Below are 14951 nucleotides of genomic sequence, written 5' to 3'. Positions count from 1 at the left end.
GCAACGGTGGAATGCTAACGGAAAAATGTGTGCAATGGAGGCATGCTAACGGTAAAAGGTGTGCTCCGGTGGCATGCTAACGGGAAGAGGTATGCTCCGGTGGTATGATAGCGGGAAAAGGTGTGCAACGGTGGCATGCTAACAGGAGAAGGTGTGCTTCGGTGGCAACAATGGGAAAAGGTGTGCTCCGGTGGCATGCTAACGTGAAAAGGTGTGTTCCGGTGGCATGCTAACGATACAAGATGTGCTCCGGTGGCATGCTAATGGGAAAAGGTGTGCTCCGGTGGTATGCTAACAGGGAAATGTGTGCTCCGGTGGCATGCTAACGGGAGAATGTGTGCTACTGTGGCATGCTAACATTAAAAGGTGTGCAACAGTGGCATGCTAACTGGAAAATGTGTGCTATGGTGGCTTGCTAACTGGAAAAGGTGAGCTATGGTGGCATGTTAACTGTAAAAGGTGGGCAATGGTGGCATGATAACGGAAAAAGGTGTGCTCCGGTGGCATGCTAAAGGGAAAAGGTGTTCTCCAGTGGATGCTAACGGGGAAAGGTGTGTTCCGAGGGCATGCTAACGGGAGAAGGCGTGCTCCGGTGGCATGCTAACAGGAGAAAATGTGCTCCGGGGGCATGCTAACGGGAAAAGGTGTGCTCCGGTGACATGTTAGCGGGAAAAGGTGTGCACCGGTGGCATGCTAATGGGAAAAGGTGTGCTACAGCGGCATACTAATGGAAAAAGGTGTAATACTGTGGCATGCTCACGGTAAAAGTGTGCTCTGGTGGCATGCTGATGGTAAAAGGTGTGCTCCAGTGGCACACTAACGGTAAAAGGTGTGCTCCGGTGGCATGTTAACGGTAAGAGGTTTTCTCCGTTGGCATTCTAACGGTAAAAGGTGTGCTACGTTGGCATGCTAACGATACAAGGTGTGCTCCGGTGTCATGCTAACGGGAAAAGGTGTGCTCCGGTGGCATGCTAACATGGAAAGGTGTGCTCCGGTGGCATGCTAATGTGAGAAAGTGTGCTACGGTGGCATGCCAACGAGAAGAGGTGCGCTTCGGTGGCATGCTAAAGGGAAAAGGTGTGCTCCGGTGGCATGCTAACGATAGAAGGTGTGCTCCGGTGGCATGCTAACGGGAAAAGGTGTGCTCCGGTGACATGCTAACACGCAAAGGTATGCTCCGGTCGCATGCTAACGTAAGAAAGTGTGCTACAATGGCATGCTAATGAGAAGATGTGCGCTACGGTGGCATGCAAACGGGAAAAGGTGTGCTATGGTGGCATGCTAATGTTAAAAGGTGTGCTCTGGTGGCTTCCTTTCGGTAAAATGTGTGCTCTGGTGGCATGCTAGCGATACAAGATATGCTCCGGTGGCATGCTAACGGGAAAAGTTGTGCTCCGGTGGCATGCTAACAGGGAAAGGTGTGCTCTGGTGGCATGCTAACGGGAGAAGGTGTGCTACTGTGGCATGCTAACAGGAAAAGGTGTGCTATGGTGGCATGCTAACGGTAAAAGGTGTGCAACGGTGGCATGATAACGGAAAAAGGTGTGCTCCGGTGGCATGCTAACGGGAAAAGGTGTGCAACGGTGGCATGCTAACAGGAAAAGGTGTGCTCCGGTGGCATGCTAACGGGAAAAGGTGTGCTCCGGTGGTATGCTAACGGGAAAAGGTGTGCTACTGTGGCATGCTAAAGGGAAAAGGTGAACTCCGTTGGCATGCTAACGGGAAAACTGTGTGCTACAGTGGCATGCTAACGGTAAAGGTGTGCTCCGCTGGCATGCTAACGGGAAGATGGTGTGCTACGGTGACATGCTAACGGTAAAGGTGTGCTCCAATGTCATGCTAACGCGAAAAGGGGGGCTCCGGTGGCATGCTGACGGGAGGAGGTGTCTTCCGGTGGCATGCTAATGGATAAAGGTGGGCTACAGTGGCATGCTAACGGTAAAGGTGTGCTCCGGTGGCATGCTAACGGGAAAAAGTGTGCTCCGGTTGCATGCTAACGGTAAAGGTGTGCTCCGGTGGCATGCTAACAGTAAAAGGTGTGCTCTGGTGGCATGCTAACAGTAAAAGGTGGGCTCCGGTGGCATGCTAATGGGAAAGGCAGGCTCCGGTGGCATGCTAATGGTTAAAGGTGTGCCCCGGTGGCATGCTAATGGAAAAAGGTGTGCTCCGGTGGCATGCTAACTGGGAAAGGTGTACTGCGGTGGCATGCTAACGGTAAAAGCGGGCTCCGGTGGCATGCTAATGATAAAACGTGTGCTATGGTGGCATGCTAGTGGGAAAAGGTGTGCCGTGGTGGCTTGCTAATAGTAAAGGTGTGCTCCGGTGGCATGCTAATGGTTAAAGGTGTGCTCCAGTGGCATGCTAACGGAAAAAGGTGTGCCCCGGTGGCATGCTAACGGAAAAACGTGTGCTACGGTGGCATGCTAACGGGGAAAGGTGTGCTGCGGTGGCATGCAAACAGTAAAAGCGGGCTCCGGTGGCATTCTAACGATAAAACGTGTGCTATGGTGGCATGCTAACGGGAAAAGGTGTGCTGCGGTGGCATGCTAATAGTAAAGGTGTGCTCCGGTGGCATACTAATGGTTAAAGGTGTGCTCCAGTGGCATGCTAACGGAAAAAGGAGTGCTCCGGTAGCATGCTAACGTTAAAGGTGTGCTCCGGTGGCATGCTAACGGTAAAAGGTGTGCTCCGGTAGCATGCTAGCGGTAAAAGTGTGCTCCGGTGGCATTCTAACGGTAAAAGGTGTGCTCCGGTGGCATGCTAAGGGTAAAAGGTGTGCTTTGGTAGCATGCTAACGGTAAAAGGTGTGCTCCGGTGGCATGCTAACGGGAAAAGATGTGCTCCGGTGGCATGCTAACGGGAAAATGCGTGCTGCGGTGGCATGCTCATGGTAAAGGGTGTGCTCCGGTGGCATGCTAACGGTAGAAGGAGTGCTCCGGTGGCATGATAATGAGTAAAGGTGTGCTACGGTGGCATGCTAATGGGAAAAGGTGTGCTCCGGTGGCATGCTAACGGGAAAAGGTGTGATCTGGTGGCATGCTAATGGAGAAAGGTGTGCTCCGGTGGCATGCTGACGGGAAAAGGTGTGCTCCAGTGGCATGCTAACGGGAGAAGGTTTGCTCCGGTGGCATACTAACGGGAAAAGGTGTGCTCCGGTGGCATGCTAATGGAAAGAGGTGTGCTACGGTGGCATGCTAATGGCAAAAGGTGTGTTACGGTGGCATGCTCACGGAAAAATGTGTGGTACGTTTGCATGCTCATTGTAAAAGGTGTGCTCCGGTGGCATGCTAACGGGAAAAGGCGTGCTACAGTGGCATACTCACGGGAAAGCGGTGTGCTCCGGTGACATGCTAACGGGAAAAGGTGTGCTCCTTTGGCATGCTAATGGGAAAAGGTATGCTCCAGTGGCATGCTAACAGGAAAAGGTGTGATCTGGTGGCATGCTAATAGAAAAAGTTGTACTCCGATGGCATGCTAACGGGAAAAGGTGTGCTCTGGTGGCATGCTAACGGGAAAAGTTGTGCTCCTGTGGCATGCTAACAGAAAAAGGTGTGCTACGGTGGCATGCTAATTGGGAGAGGTGTGCTACGGTGGCTTGCTAATGGTAAAGGTGTGCTCCGGTGGCATGCTAATGGTAAAAGGTGTGCTCCGGTGGCATGCTAACGGAAAGGTGTGCTCTGGTGGTTTGCTAACGGGAAAAATGTGTGCTACATTGGCATGCTAATGGTAAAGGTGTGCTCCGGTGACATGCTAATGGGAAAAAGGTGTGCTACGGTGGCATGCTAACGGCAAGGGTGTGCTCCGGTGTCATGCTAACGGGAAAAGGTGCGCTCCGGTGGTATGCTGACGGGAAAAGGTGTGCTCCGGTGGCATGCTAACGGGAAAAGGTGTGCTCTGGTGGCATGCTAACCGGGAAAGGTGTCCTCCGGTGGCATGCTAAAGGGAGAAGGTGTGCTACAGTTGTATGCTAACGGGAAAAGGTGGTCTACAGTTGCATGCTAACGGGAAAAGGTGTGCTACAGTTGCATGCTAATGGGAAAAGGTGGGCTACAGTTGCATTCTAATAGGAAAAGGTGGGCTACGGTGGCCTGGTAACGGGAGAAGCTGTGCTCCGGTGGCATGCTAAAGGTAAAACTTGTGCTCCGGTGGCATGCTAACAGTAAAGGTGTGCTCCGGTGGCATGCTAACGGGAAAAGGTGTGCTCCGGTGGCATGCTAACGGGAAAAGGTGTGCTACGGTGGCATGCTAACGGGAAAAGGTGTACTACGGTGACAAGCTAACGGTAAAGGTGTGCTCCAGTGTCATGCTAACGCGAAAAGTGTGCTCCGGTGGCATGCTGACGGGAGAAGTTGTCTTCCGGTGGCATGCTAATAGAAAGATGTGTCCTACGGTGGCATGCTAACGGGTAAAGATGGGCTACAGTGGCATGCTAACAGTAAAGGTGTGCTCCGGTGGCATGCTAACAGGAAAAGGTGTGTTCCGGTGGCATGCTAACGGAAAAGTTGTGCTCCGGTGGCATGCTAACAGTAAAAGGTGTGCTCTGGTGGCATGCTAACAGGAAAAAGTGTGCTCCGGTGGCATGCTAATGGGAAAGGCGGGCTCCGGTGGCATGCTAATGGTTAAAGGTGTGCCCCGTTGGCATGCTAACGGAAAAACGTGTGCTCCTGTGGCATGCTAACGGGGAAAGGTGTGCTGCGGTGGCATGCTAACGGTAAAGGCGGGCTCCGGTGGCATGCAAATGATAAAACGTGTGCTATCGTGGCATGCTAATGGGAAAAGGTGTGCTGCGGGGGCATGATAACGGTAAAGGTGTGCTCCGGTGGCATGCTAATGGTTAAAGGTGTGCTCCAGTGGCATGCTAATGGAAAAAGGTGTGCTCCGTTGGCATGCTAATGTTAAAGGTGTGCTCCGGTGGCATGCTAACGGGAAAAGGTGTACTACGGTGACAAGCTAACGGTAAAGGTGTGCTCCAGTGTCATGCTAACGCGAAAAGTGTGCTCCGGTGGCATGCTGACGGGAGAAGTTGTCTTCCGGTGGCATGCTAATGGAAAGAGGTGTCCTACGGTGGCATGTTAACGGGTAAAGATGGGCTACGGTGGCATGCTAACAGTAAAGGTGTGCTCCGGTGGCATGCTAACGGAAAAGTTGTGCTCCGGTGGCATGCTAACAGTAAAAGGTATGCTCTGGTGGCATGCTAACAGGAAAAAGTGTGCTCCGGTGGCATGCTAATGGGAAAGGCGGGCTCCGGTGGCATGCTAATGGTTAAAGGTGTGCCCCGTTGGCATGCTAACGGAAAAACGTGTGCTCCGGTGGCATGCTAACGGGGAAAGGTGTGCTGCGGTGGCATGCTAATGGTAAAGGCGGGCTCCGGTGGCATGCAAACGATAAAACGTGTGCTATCATGGCATGCTAACGGTAAAGGTGTGCTCCGGTGGCATGCTAATGGTTAAAGGTGTGCTCCAGTGGCATGCTAATGGAAAAAGGTGTGCTCCGGTGGCATGATAATGTTAAAGGTGTGCTCCTGTGGCATGCTAAAGGGAAAAGGTGTGCTCCAGTGGCATGCTAGTGGTAAAGGGTGTGCTCCGGTGGCATGCTAACGGTAAAGGTGTGCTCCAGTGGTATGCTAACAGGAAAAGGTGTGCTCCGGTGACATGCTAGTGGTAAAAGGTGTGCTCCGGTAGCATGCTAACGGTAAAAGGTGTGCTCCGGTGGCATGCTAAGGGGAAAAGCTGTGCTCTGGTGGCATGCTAATGGTAAAAGGTGTGCTCCGGTGGCATGCTAAGGGGAAAAGCTGTGCTCTGGTGGCATGCTAACGGTAAAAGGTATGCTCCGGTGGCATACTAACGGTAAAAGGTGAGCTCCGGTGGCATGCTAACGGGAAAAGATGTGCTCCGGTGGCATGCTAACGGGAAAATGTGTGCTACGGTGGCATGCTCATGGTAAAAGGTGTGCTCCGGTGGCATGCTAACGGAAAAAGTGTGCTACGGTGGCATGCTAACGGGAGAACATGTGGTTCGGTGGCATGCTAACTGGAAAAGGTGTGCTCCGGTGGCATGCTAATGGGAGAAGGTGTGCTTCAGTGGCATGCTAACAGGAAAAGGTGTGCTCCGGTGACATGCTAACGGGAGATGGTGTGCTACGATTACATGCTGACGGTAAAAGGTGTGCTCCGGTGGCTTGCCAACAAGAGAAGGTGTGCTACGGTGGCATGCTAACGGCAAAAGGTTTGCTCCAGTGGCATGCTAACTGAAAAAGGTGTGCTACGGTGGCATGCTAACGGGGAAAGGTGTGCTACGGTGGCATGCTAACGGTAAAGGTGTGCTCCGGTGGCATGTCAACGGGAAAAGGTGTGCTCCAATGGCATGCTAGCAAGAAAAGGTGTGCTCCGGTGGCATGCTAACGGTAAAGGTGTGCTCCGGTGACATGCTAACGGTGAAAGGTGTGCTCCCGTGGCATGCTAACGGGAAAAGGTGTGCTCCGCTGCCATGTCAATGGGAAAAGGGTGCTCCGATGGCATGCTAACGGGAAAAGGTGTGCTCCGGTGGCATGCTAATGGTAAAGGTGTGCTCCGGTGGCATGCTAACGGTCAAAGGTGTCCTCTGATGGCATGCTAACGGTAAAGGGTGTGCTCCGGTGGCATGCTAATGGTAAAGGTGTGCTTCGGTGGTATGCTAACAGGAAAAGGTGTGCTCCTGTGGCATGCTAACGGGGAAAGAAGTGCTCCGGTGGCATGCTAAACGGGAAAGGTGTCCTCCGTTGGCATGCTAAAGGGAGAAGGTGTGCTACAGTTGCATGCTAATGGGAAAAGGTGGGCTACAGTTGTATGCTAACGGGAAACAGTGTGCTACAGTTGCATGCTAACGGGAAAAGGTGTGCTACAGTTGCATGCTAATAGGAAAAGGTGGGCTACGGTGGCATGGTAACGGGAGAAGGAGTGCTCTGGTGGCATGCTAACGGTAAAACGTGTGCTCCGGTGGCATGCTAATGGTAAAGGTGTGCTCCGGTGGCATGCTAACGGGAAAAGGTGTGCTCCGGTGGGATGCTAACAGGGAAAGTTGTGCTCCGGTGGCATGCTAACGTGAGAAGGTGTGCTACTGTAGCATGCTAAAGGGAAAAGGTGTGCTCCGGTGGCATGCTAAAGGTAAAGGTGTGCTCTGGTGGCATGCTAACGGGAAAAGGTGTGGTACTGTGGCATGCTAACGGGAAAAGGTGTGCTACGGTGGCATGCTAAAGGGAAAAGGTGTTCTCCAGTGGATGATAATGGGGAAAGGTGTGTTCCGGTGGCATGCTAATGGGAGAAGGTGTGCTCCGGTGGCATGCTAACAGGAGAAAATGTGCTCCGGGGGCATGCTAACGGGAAAATGTGTGCTCCGATGGCATGCTAACAGGAAAAGGTGTGCTACGGTGACATGCTAGCGGGAAAAGATGTGCACCGGTGGCATGCTAAAGGAAAAAGGTGTGCTACAGCGGCATACTAACTGGAAAAGGTGTAATACTGTGGCATGCTCACGGTAAAGGTGTGCTCTGGTGGCATGCTGATGGTAAAAGGTGTGCTCCGGTGGCATACTAACGGTAAAAGTTGTGCTCCGGTGGCATGTTAACGGTAAAAGGTGTTTTCCGTTGGCATGCTAACGGTAAAAGGTGTGATACAGTGTCATGCTTAACGATACAAGGTGTGCTCCGGTGGCATGCTAACGGGAAAAGGTGTGCTCCAGTGGCATGCTAACACGGAAAGGTGTGATCCGGTGGCTTGCTAACGTGAGAAAGTGTGCTCCGGTGGCATGCTAACGAGAAGAGGAGCGCTACGGTGGCATGCTAACGGGAAAAGGTGTTCTCCGGTGGCATGCTAACGATACAAGGTGTGCTCCGGTGGCATGCTAACGGGAAAAGGGGTGCTCCGGTGGCATGCTAATACGGAAAGGTGTGCTCCGGTGGCATGCTAAAGTGAGAAAGAGTGCTACGGTGGCATGCTAACGAGAAGAGGAGCGCTACGGTGGCATGCTAATGGGAAAAGGTGTGCCATGGTGGCATGCTAACAGTAAAAGGTGTGCTCCGGTGGCTTGCTTTTGGTAAAAGGTGTGCTCCGGTGGCATGCTAACGATACAAGATGTGCTCCGGTGGCATGCTAACGGGAAAAGGAGTAATACTGTGGCATGCTCACGGTAAAGGTGTGCTCTGGTGGCATGTTAATGGTAAAAGGTGTTCTCCGTTGGCATGCTAACGGTAAAAGGTGTGATACGTTGTCATGCTTAACGATACAAGGTGTGCTCCGGTGGCATGCTAACGGGAAAAGGTGTGCTCCAGTGGCATGCTAACAAGGAAAGGTGTGCACCAGTGGCATGCTAACGTGGGAAAGTGTGCTACGGTGGCATGCTAACGAGAAGAGGAGCGCTACGGTGGCATGCTAACGGGAAAAGGTGTGCTCCGGTGGCATGCTAACGATACAAGGTGTGCTCCGGTGGCAAGATAACGGGAAAAGGTGTGCTCCGGTGGCATGCAAACACGGGAAGGTGTGCTCCGGTGGCATGCTAACGTGAGAAAGTGTGCTACGGTGGCATGCTAACGAGAAGAGGTGCGCTATGGTGGCATGCTAACGGGAAGAGGTGCGCTATGGTGGCATGCTAACAGTAAAAGGTGTGCTCCGGTGGCTTGCTTTCGGTAAAAGGTGTGCTCCGGTGGCTTGCTTTCAGTAAGAGGTGTGCTCCGGTGGCATGCTAACGATACAAGATGTGCTCCGGTGGCATGCTAACGGGAAAAGGTGTGCTCCGGTGGCATGCTAACAGGGAAAGGTGTGCTCCGGTGGCATACTAACGGTAAAAGGTGTGCTCCGGTGGCATGTTAACGGTAAAAGGTGTTCTCCGTTGGCATGCTAACGGTAAAAGGTGTGCTACGGTGGCATGCTAACGATACAAGGTGTGCTCTGGTGGCATGCTAACGGGAAAAGGTGTGCTCCGATGGCATGCTAACACGGAAAGGTGTGCTCCGGTGGCATGCTAACGTGAGAAAGTGTGCTACGGTGGCATGCTAATGAGAAGAGGTGCGCTACGGTGGCATGCTAACGGGAAAGGTGTGCTCCGGTGGCATGCTAACGATACAAGGTGTGCTCCGGTGGCATGCTAACGGGAAAAGGTGTGCTCCGGTGACATGCTAACACGGAAAGGTGTGCTCCGGTCGCATGCTAACGTAAGAAAGTGTGCTACAATGGCATGCTAACGAGAAGAGGTGCGCTACGGTGGCATGCAAACGGGAAAAGGTGTGCTATGGTGGCATGGTAACTGTAAAAGGTGTGCTCTGGTGGCTTCCTTTCGGTAAAATGTGTGCTCTGGTGGCATGCTAGCGATACAAGATGTGCTCCGGTGGCATGCTAACGGGAAAAGGTGTGCTCCGGTGGCATGCTAACAGGGAAAGGTGTGCTCCGGTGGCATGCTAACGGGAGAAGGTGTGCTACTGTGGCATGCTAACAAGAAAAGGTGTGCTACAGTGGCATGCTAACTGGAAAAGGTGTGCTATGATGGCATGCTAAAGGGAGAAGGTGTGCTCCAGTGGCATGCTAACAGGAGAAAATGTGCTCCGGGGGCATGCTAACGGGAAAATGTGTGCTCCGGTTGCATGCTAACGGGAAAAGGTGTGCTCCGGTGACATGCTAGCGGGAAAAGGTGTGCACCGGTGGCATGCTAATGGAAAAAGGTGTGCTACAGCGGCATACTAATGGGAAAAGGTGTAATACTGTGGCATGCTCATGGTAAAGGTGTGCTCTGGTGGCATGCTGATGGTAAAAGGTGTGCTCCAGTGGCATACTAACGGTAAAAGGTGTGCTCCGGTGGCATGTTAACGGTAAAAGGTTTTCTCCGTTGGCATGCTAACGGTAAAAGGTGTGCTACGGTGGCATGCTAACGATACAAGGTGTGCTCTGGTGGCATGCTAACAGGAAAAGGTGTGCTCCGGTGGCATGCTAACACGGAAAGGTGTGCTCCGTTCGCATGCTAACGTAAGAAAGTGTGCTACAATGGCATGCTAACGAGAAGAGGTGCGCTACGGTGGCATGCAAACGGGAAAAGGTGTGCTATGGTGGCATGCTAACGGTAAAACGTGTGCTCTGCTGGCTTCCTTTCGGTAAAATGTGTGCTCTGGTGGCATGCTAGCGATACAAGATGTGCTCCGGTGGCATGCTAATGGGAAAAGGTGTGCTCCGGTGGCATGCTAACAGGGAAAGGTGTGCTCCGGTGGCATGCTAACGGAAGAAGGTGTGCTACTGTGGCATGCTAACGGTAAAAGGTGTGCTACGGTGGCATGCTAACGATACAAGGTGTGCTCTGGTGGCATGCTAACGGGAAAAGGTGTGCTCCGATGGCATGCTAACACGGAAAGGTGTGCTCCGGTGGCATGCTAACGTGAGAAAGTGTGCTACGGTGACATGCTAATGAGAAGAGGTGCGCTACGGTGGCATGCTAACGGGAAAGGTGTGCTCCGGTGGCATGCTAACGATACAAGGTGTGCTCCGGTGGCATGCTAATGGGAAAAGGTGTGCTCCGGTGACATGCTAACACGGAAAGGTGTGCTCCGGTCGCATGCTAACGTAAGAAAGTGTGCTACAATGGCATGCTAACGAGAAGAGGTGCGCTACGGTGGCATGCAAACGGGAAAAGGTGTGCTATGGTGGCATGGTAACTGTAAAAGGTGTGCTCTGGTGGCTTCCTTTCGGTAAAATGTGTGCTCTGGTGGCATGCTAGCGATACAAGATGTGCTCCGGTGGCATGCTAACGGGAAAAGGTGTGCTCCGGTGGCATGCTAACAGGGAAAGGTGTGCTCCGGTGGCATGCTAACGGGAGAAGGTGTGCTACTGTGGCATGCTAACAAGAAAAGGTGTGCTACAGTGGCATGCTAACTGGAAAAGGTGTGCTATGATGGCATGCTAACGGGAGAAGGTGTGCTCCAGTGGCATGCTAACAGGAGAAAATGTGCTCCGGGGGCATGCTAACGGGAAAATGTGTGCTCCGGTTGCATGCTAACGGGAAAAGGTGTGCTCCGGTGACATGCTAGCGGGAAAAGGTGTGCACCGGTGGCATGCTAATGGAAAAAGGTGTGCTACAGCGGCATACTAATGGGAAAAGGTGTAATACTGTGGCATGCTCATGGTAAAGGTGTGCTCTGGTGGCATGCTGATGGTAAAAGGTGTGCTCCAGTGGCATACTAACGGTAAAAGGTGTGCTCCGGTGGCATGTTAACGGTAAAAGGTTTTCTCCGTTGGCATGCTAACGGTAAAAGGTGTGCTACGGTGGCATGCTAACGATACAAGGTGTGCTCTGGTGGCATGCTAACAGGAAAAGGTGTGCTCCGGTGGCATGCTAACACGGAAAGGTGTGCTCCGTTCGCATGCTAACGTAAGAAAGTGTGCTACAATGGCATGCTAACGAGAAGAGGTGCGCTACGGTGGCATGCAAACGGGAAAAGGTGTGCTATGGTGGCATGCTAACGGTAAAACGTGTGCTCTGCTGGCTTCCTTTCGGTAAAATGTGTGCTCTGGTGGCATGCTAGCGATACAAGATGTGCTCCGGTGGCATGCTAATGGGAAAAGGTGTGCTCCGGTGGCATGCTAACAGGGAAAGGTGTGCTCCGGTGGCATGCTAACGGAAGAAGGTGTGCTACTGTGGCATGCTAACAAGAAAAGGTGTGCTACAGTGGCATGCTAACTGGAAAAGGTGTGCTATGATGGCATGCTAATGGTAAAATGTGTGCTATGGTGGCATGCTAACGGTAAAAGGTGTGCAACGGTGGCATGATAACGGTAAAAGGTGTGCTCCGGTGGCATGCTAACGGGAAAAGGTGTGCAACGGTGGCATGCTAACAGGAAAAGGTGTGCTCCGGTGGCATGCTAACGGGAAAAGGTGTGCTCCGGTGGCATGCTAACGGGAAAAGGTGTGCTCCGGTGGCATGCTAACGGAAAAGGTGTGCTCCGGTGGCATGCTGATGGTAAAAGGTGTGCTCCGGCGGCATGCTAACGGTAAAAGGTGTTCTCCGTTGGCATGCTAACAGTTAAACGTGTGCTCAGGTGGCACGCTAACGATGCAAGGTGTGCTCTTGTGGCATGCTAACGGGAAAAGGTGTACTCCGGTGGAATGCTGACAGGGAAAGTTGTGCTCCGGCGGCATGCTAACGTGAGAAGGTGTGCTACTGTAGCATGCTAACGGGAAAAGGTGTGCTCCAGTGGCATGCTAAAGGTAAAGGTATGCTCTGGTGGCATGCTAACGGGAAAAGGTGTGGTACTGTGGCATGCTAACGGGAATAGGTGTGCTACGGTGGCATGCTAAAGGGAAAAGATGTTCTCCAGTGGATGCTAACCGGGAAAGGTGTGTTCCGGTGGCATGCTAATGGGAGAAGGTGTGCTCCGGTGGCATGCTAACAGGAGAAAATGTGCTCCGGGGGCATGCTAACGGGAAAATGTGTGCTCCGGTGGCATGCTGATGGTAAAAGGAGTGCTCCAGTGGCTTACTAATGGTAAAAGGTGTGCTCCGATGGCATGTTAACGGTAAGAGGTGTTCTCCGCTGGCATGCTAACGGTAAAAGGTGTGCTACGGTGGCATGCTAACGATACAAGGTGTGCTCCGGTGGCAAGATAATGGAAAAAGGTGTGCTCCGGTGGCATGCAAACACGGAAAGGTGTGCTCCGGTGGCATGCTAACGTGAGAAAGTGTGCTACGGTGGCATGCTAACGAGAAGAGGTGCGCTATGGTGGCATGCTAACGGGAAGAGGTGTGCTATGGCGGCATGCTAACAGTAAAAGGTGTGCTCCTGTGGCTTGCTTTCGGTAAAAGGTGTGATCCGGTGGCATGCTAACGATACAAGATGTGCTCCGGTGGCATGCTAACAGGAAAAGGTGTGCTCTGGTGGCATGCTAACGGGAAAAGGGGTGCTCTGGTGGCATGCTAACGGTAAAAGGTGTGCTCCAGTGGCATGCTAGCGGTAAAAGGTGTGCTCCGGTGGCATGCTAACTAAAAAAGTTATGCTCCAGTGGCATGATATTGCGAAAAGGTGTGCAACGGTGGAATGCTAACGGCAGAAGGTGTGCTCCGGTGGGAACAATGGGAAAAGGTGTGCTCCAGTGGCATTCTAACGGGAAAATGTGTGCAACGGTGGCATGCTAACGGAAAAAGGTGTGCAATGGAGGCATGCTAACGGTAAAAGGTGCGCTCCAGTGGCATGCTAGTGGTAAAAGGTATGCTCCGGTGTCATGCTAATGGAAAAAGGTATGCTCCAGTGGCATGATATTGGGAAAAGGTGTGCAACGGTGGCATGCTAACGGCAGAAGGTGTGCTCCGGTGGAAACAATGGGAAAAGGTGTGCTCCGGTGGCATGCTAACGGGAAAATGTGTGCAACGGTGGCATGCTAACGGAAAAAGGTGTGCAATGGTGGCATGCTAACAGTAAAAGTGTGCTCCAGTGGCATGCTAATGGGAAAAGGTATGCTCCGGGGGTATGATAACAGGAAAAGGTGTCCAACGGTGGCATGCTAACAGGAGAAGGTGTGCTCCGGTGGCAACAACTGGAAAAGGTGTGCTCCGGTGGCATGCTAACGAGAAAAGGTGTGCAACAGTGGCATGCTAACGGGAAAAGGTGAGCAATGGTGGCATGCTAACGATACAAGATGTGCTCCGGTGGCATGCTAATGGGAAAAGGTGTGCTCCAGTGGCATGCTAACAGGGAAAGGTGTGCTCCGGTGGCATGCTAAAGGGAGAATGTGTGCTACTGTGGCATGCTAACAAGAAAAAGTGTGCTACAGTGGCATGCTAACGGGAAAAGGTGTGCTATGGTGGCTTGCTAACTGTAAAAGGTGTGCAATGGTGGTATGATAACGAAAAAGGTGTGCTCCGGTGGCATGCTAAAGGGAAAAGGTGTTCTCCAGTGGATGCTAACGGGGAAAGGTGTGTTCCGGTGGCATGCTAACGGGAGAAGGTGTGCTCCGGGGGCATGCTAACGGAAAATGTGTGCTCCGGTTGCATGCTAATGGGAGAAGGTGTGCTCCGGTGGCATGCTAACAGGAGAAAATGTGCTCCGGGGGCATGCTAACGGGAAAATGTGTGCTCCGGTGGCATGCTGATGGTAAAAGGTGTGCTCCAGTGGCTTACTAATGGTAAAAGGTGTGCTCCGATGGCATGTTAACGGTAAGAGGTGTTCTCCGCTGGCATGCTAACGGTAAAAGGTGTGCTACGGTGGCATGCTAACGATACAAGGTGTGCTCCGGTGGCAAGATAACAGAAAAAGGTGTGCTCCGGTGGCATGCAAACACGGAAAGGTGTGCTCCGGTGGCATGCTAACGTGAGAAAGTGTGCTACGGTGGCATGCTAATGAGAAGAGGTGCGCTATGGTGGCATGCTAACGGGAAGAGGTGTGCTATGGTGGCATGCTAACAGTAAAAGGTGTGCTCCTGTGGCTTGCTTTCGGTAAAAGGTGAGCTCCGGTGGCATGCTAACGATACAAGATGTGCTCCGGTGGCATGCTAACGGGAAAAGGTGTGCTCTGGTGGCATGCTAACAGGGAAAGGTGTGCTCCGGTGGCATGCTAACGGAAGAAGGTGTCCTACTGTGGCATGCTAACAAGAAAAGGTGTGCTCCGGTGGCATGCTAACGGAAAAAGGTGTGCTCCGGTGGCATGCTGATGGTAAAAGGTGTGCTCCGGCGGCATGCTAACGGTAAAAGGTGTTCTCCGTTGGCATGCTAACAGTTAAACGTGTGCTCAGGTGGCATGCTAACGATACAAGGTGTGCTCTTGTGGCATGCTAACGGGAAAAGGTGTACTCCGGTGGAATGCTGACAGGGAAAGTTGTGCTCCGGTGGCATGCTAACGTGAGAAGGTGTGCTACTGTAGCATGCTAACGGGAAAAGGTGTGCTCCAGTGGCATGCTAAAGGTAAAGGTGTGCTCTGGTGGCATGCTAACGGGAAAAGGTGTGGTACTG

The sequence above is a fragment of the Phyllobates terribilis genome, unplaced genomic scaffold (assembly GCF_046119375.1).
Source record: "Phyllobates terribilis strain yellow unplaced genomic scaffold, ASM4611937v1 Scaffold_8__6_contigs__length_399053987, whole genome shotgun sequence".
Lineage (NCBI taxonomy): Eukaryota > Metazoa > Chordata > Amphibia > Anura > Dendrobatidae > Phyllobates > Phyllobates terribilis.
Note: the sequence above shows the minus strand (reverse complement) of the source record.